Raw genomic sequence first — 5,661 nt, 5'->3', positions numbered from 1 at the left:
AGACCCCATCAAACGGGAGAAATTGGCCCGGATTGCTCTCATGTGCGTTACGGGGCATCGTTTCTCTCGCGCCGAATTCTCTCGAGCTGGGAAATCGCTCATTTTTGCGTCGCCAAATATCGTACGAACGCCGTGAAACTTCCACAGGCTTTTTCAGCAGATTTGCACCTGCACTCAAAAAAGTCAAAATTTGTACACATAGACCCCATCAAACGGGAGAAATTGGCCGGGATTGCTCTCATGTGCGTTACGGGGCATCGTTTCTCTCGCTCCGAATTCCATCGAGCTGGGAAATCGCTCATTTTTGCGTCGCCAAATATCGTACGAACGCCGTGAAACTTCCACAGGCTTTTTCAGCAGATTTGCACGTGCACTCAAAAAAGTCAAAATTTTTACACATAGACCCCATCAAACGGGAGAAATTGGCCGGGATTGCTCTCATGTGCGTTACGGGGCATCGTTTCTCTCGCGCCGAATTCCATCGAGCTGGGAAATCGCTCATTTTTGCGTCGCCAAATATCGTACGAACGCCGTGAAACTTCCACAGGCTTTTCCAGCAGATTTGCACCTGCACTCAAAAAAGTCAAAATTTTTACACATAGACCCCATCAAACGGGAGAAATTGGCCCGGATTGCTCTCATGTGCGTTACGGGGCATCGTTTCTCTCGCGCCGAATTCTCTCGAGCTGGGAAATCGCTCATTTTTGCGTCGCCAAATATCGTACGAACGCCGTGAAACTTCCACAGGCTTTTTCAGCAGATTTGCACCTGCACTCAAAAAAGTCAAAATTTTTACACATAGACCCCATCAAACGGGAGAAATTGGCCCGGATTGCTCTCATGTGCGTTACGGGGCATCGTTTCTCTCGCTCCGAATTCCATCGAGCTTGGAAATCGCTCATTTTTGCGTCGCCAAATATCGTACGAACGCCGTGAAACTTCCACAGGCTTTTCCAGCAGATTTGCACCTGCACTCAAAAAAGTCAAAATTTTTACACATAGACCCCATCAAACGGGAGAAATTGGCCCGGATTGCTCTCATGTGCGTTACGGGGCATCGTTTCTGTCGCGCCGAATTCCATCGAGCTGGGAAATCGCTCATTTTTGCGTCGCCAAATATCGTACGAACGCCGTGAAACTTCCACAGGCTTTTCCAGCAGATTGGCACGTGCACTCAAAAAAGTCAAAATTTGTACACATAGACCCCATCAAACGGGAGAAATTGGCCGGGATTGCTCTCATGTGCGTTACGGGGCATCGTTTCTCTCGCTCCGAATTCCATCGAGCTGGGAAATCGCTCATTTTTGCGTCGCCAAATATCGTACGAACGCCGTGAAACTTCCACAGGCTTTTTCAGCAGATTTGCACGTGCACTCAAAAAAGTCAAAATTTGTACACATAGACCCCATCAAACGGGAGAAATTGGCCGGGATTGCTCTCATGTGCGTTACGGGGCATCGTTTCTCTCGCGCCGAATTCCATCGAGCTGGGAAATCGCTCATTTTTGCGTCGCCAAATATCGTACGAACGCCGTGAAACTTCCACAGGCTTTTTCAGCAGATTTGCACGTGCACTCAAAAAAGTCAAAATTTTTACACATAGACCCCATCAAACGGGAGAAATTGGCCCGGATTGCTCTCATGTGCGTTACGGGGCATCGTTTCTCTCGCTCCGAATTCCATCGAGCTTGGAAATCGCTCATTTTTGCGTCGCCAAATATCGTACGAACGCCGTGAAACTTCCACAGGCTTTTCCAGCAGATTTGCACCTGCACTCAAAAAAGTCAAAATTTTTACACATAGACCCCATCAAACGGGAGAAATTGGCCCGGATTGCTCTCATGTGCGTTACGGGGCATCGTTTCTCTCGCGCCGAATTCTCTCGAGCTGGGAAATCGCTCATTTTTGCGTCGCCAAATATCGTACGAACGCCGTGAAACTTCCACAGGCTTTTTCAGCAGATTTGCACCTGCACTCAAAAAAGTCAAAATTTGTACACATAGACCCCATCAAACGGGAGAAATTGGCCGGGATTGCTCTCATGTGCGTTACGGGGCATCGTTTCTCTCGCTCCGAATTCCATCGAGCTGGGAAATCGCTCATTTTTGCGTCGCCAAATATCGTACGAACGCCGTGAAACTTCCACAGGCTTTTTCAGCAGATTTGCACGTGCACTCAAAAAAGTCAAAATTTTTACACATAGACCCCATCAAACGGGAGAAATTGGCCGGGATTGCTCTCATGTGCGTTACGGGGCATCGTTTCTCTCGCGCCGAATTCCATCGAGCTGGGAAATCGCTCATTTTTGCGTCGCCAAATATCGTACGAACGCCGTGAAACTTCCACAGGCTTTTCCAGCAGATTTGCACCTGCACTCAAAAAAGTCAAAATTTTTACACATAGACCCCATCAAACGGGAGAAATTGGCCCGGATTGCTCTCATGTGCGTTACGGGGCATCGTTTCTGTCGCGCCGAATTCCATCGAGCTGGGAAATCGCTCATTTTTGCGTCGCCAAATATCGTACGAACGCCGTGAAACTTCCACAGGCTTTTCCAGCAGATTGGCACGTGCACTCAAAAAAGTCAAAATTTGTACACATAGACCCCATCAAACGGGAGAAATTGGCCCGGATTGCTCTCATGTGCGTTACGGGGCATCGTTTCTCTCGCTCCGAATTCCATCGAGCTTGGAAATCGCTCATTTTTGCGTCGCCAAATATCGTACGAACGCCGTGAAACTTCCACAGGCTTTTCCAGCAGATTTGCACCTGCACTCAAAAAAGTCAAAATTTTTACACATAGACCCCATCAAACGGGAGAAATTGGCCCGGATTGCTCTCATGTGCGTTACGGGGCATCGTTTCTCTCGCGCCGAATTCTCTCGAGCTGGGAAATCGCTCATTTTTGCGTCGCCAAATATCGTACGAACGCCGTGAAACTTCCACAGGCTTTATCAGCAGATTTGCACCTGCACTCAAAAAAGTCAAAATTTGTACACATAGACCCCATCAAACGGGAGAAATTGGCCGGGATTGCTCTCATGTGCGTTACGGGGCATCGTTTCTCTCGCTCCGAATTCCATCGAGCTGGGAAATCGCTCATTTTTGCGTCGCCAAATATCGTACGAACGCCGTGAAACTTCCACAGGCTTTTTCAGCAGATTTGCACGTGCACTCAAAAAAGTCAAAATTTTTACACATAGACCCCATCAAACGGGAGAAATTGGCCGGGATTGCTCTCATGTGCGTTACGGGGCATCGTTTCTCTCGCGCCGAATTCCATCGAGCTGGGAAATCGCTCATTTTTGCGTCGCCAAATATCGTACGAACGCCGTGAAACTTCCACAGGCTTTTCCAGCAGATTTGCACCTGCACTCAAAAAAGTCAAAATTTTTACACATAGACCCCATCAAACGGGAGAAATTGGCCCGGATTGCTCTCATGTGCGTTACGGGGCATCGTTTCTGTCGCGCCGAATTCCATCGAGCTGGGAAATCGCTCATTTTTGCGTCGCCAAATATCGTACGAACGCCGTGAAACTTCCACAGGCTTTTCCAGCAGATTGGCACGTGCACTCAAAAAAGTCAAAATTTGTACACATAGACCCCATCAAACGGGAGAAATTGGCCGGGATTGCTCTCATGTGCGTTACGGGGCATCGTTTCTCTCGCTCCGAATTCCATCGAGCTGGGAAATCGCTCATTTTTGCGTCGCCAAATATCGTACGAACGCCGTGAAACTTCCACAGGCTTTTTCAGCAGATTTGCACGTGCACTCAAAAAAGTCAAAATTTGTACACATAGACCCCATCAAACGGGAGAAATTGGCCGGGATTGCTCTCATGTGCGTTACGGGGCATCGTTTCTCTCGCGCCGAATTCCATCGAGCTGGGAAATCGCTCATTTTTGCGTCGCCAAATATCGTACGAACGCCGTGAAACTTCCACAGGCTTTTTCAGCAGATTTGCACGTGCACTCAAAAAAGTCAAAATTTTTACACATAGACCCCATCAAACGGGAGAAATTGGCCCGGATTGCTCTCATGTGCGTTACGGGGCATCGTTTCTCTCGCTCCGAATTCCATCGAGCTTGGAAATCGCTCATTTTTGCGTCGCCAAATATCGTACGAACGCCGTGAAACTTCCACAGGCTTTTCCAGCAGATTTGCACCTGCACTCAAAAAAGTCAAAATTTTTACACATAGACCCCATCAAACGGGAGAAATTGGCCCGGATTGCTCTCATGTGCGTTACGGGGCATCGTTTCTGTCGCGCCGAATTCCATCGAGCTGGGAAATCGCTCATTTTTGCGTCGCCAAATATCGTACGAACGCCGTGAAACTTCCACAGGCTTTTCCAGCAGATTGGCACGTGCACTCAAAAAAGTCAAAATTTGTACACATAGACCCCATCAAACGGGAGAAATTGGCCGGGATTGCTCTCATGTGCGTTACGGGGCATCGTTTCTCTCGCTCCGAATTCCATCGAGCTGGGAAATCGCTCATTTTTGCGTCGCCAAATATCGTACGAACGCCGTGAAACTTCCACAGGCTTTTTCAGCAGATTTGCACGTGCACTCAAAAAAGTCAAAATTTGTACACATAGACCCCATCAAACGGGAGAAATTGGCCGGGATTGCTCTCATGTGCGTTACGGGGCATCGTTTCTCTCGCGCCGAATTCCATCGAGCTGGGAAATCGCTCATTTTTGCGTCGCCAAATATCGTACGAACGCCGTGAAACTTCCACAGGCTTTTTCAGCAGATTTGCACGTGCACTCAAAAAAGTCAAAATTTTTACACATAGACCCCATCAAACGGGAGAAATTGGCCCGGATTGCTCTCATGTGCGTTACGGGGCATCGTTTCTCTCGCTCCGAATTCCATCGAGCTTGGAAATCGCTCATTTTTGCGTCGCCAAATATCGTACGAACGCCGTGAAACTTCCACAGGCTTTTCCAGCAGATTTGCACCTGCACTCAAAAAAGTCAAAATTTTTACACATAGACCCCATCAAACGGGAGAAATTGGCCCGGATTGCTCTCATGTGCGTTACGGGGCATCGTTTCTCTCGCGCCGAATTCTCTCGAGCTGGGAAATCGCTCATTTTTGCGTCGCCAAATATCGTACGAACGCCGTGAAACTTCCACAGGCTTTTTCAGCAGATTTGCACCTGCACTCAAAAAAGTCAAAATTTGTACACATAGACCCCATCAAACGGGAGAAATTGGCCGGGATTGCTCTCATGTGCGTTACGGGGCATCGTTTCTCTCGCTCCGAATTCCATCGAGCTGGGAAATCGCTCATTTTTGCGTCGCCAAATATCGTACGAACGCCGTGAAACTTCCACAGGCTTTTTCAGCAGATTTGCACGTGCACTCAAAAAAGTCAAAATTTTTACACATAGACCCCATCAAACGGGAGAAATTGGCCGGGATTGCTCTCATGTGCGTTACGGGGCATCGTTTCTCTCGCGCCGAATTCCATCGAGCTGGGAAATCGCTCATTTTTGCGTCGCCAAATATCGTACGAACGCCGTGAAACTTCCACAGGCTTTTCCAGCAGATTTGCACGTGCACTCAAAAAAGTCAAAATTTTTACACATAGACCCCATCAAACGGGAGAAATTGGCCGGGATTGCTCTCATGTGCGTTACGGGGCATCGT

This window comes from Lampetra fluviatilis, unplaced genomic scaffold (assembly GCF_964198595.1).
Source record: "Lampetra fluviatilis unplaced genomic scaffold, kcLamFluv1.1 SCAFFOLD_490, whole genome shotgun sequence".
Classification (NCBI taxonomy): domain Eukaryota; kingdom Metazoa; phylum Chordata; class Hyperoartia; order Petromyzontiformes; family Petromyzontidae; genus Lampetra; species Lampetra fluviatilis.
This window is presented reverse-complemented; position numbering follows the sequence as displayed.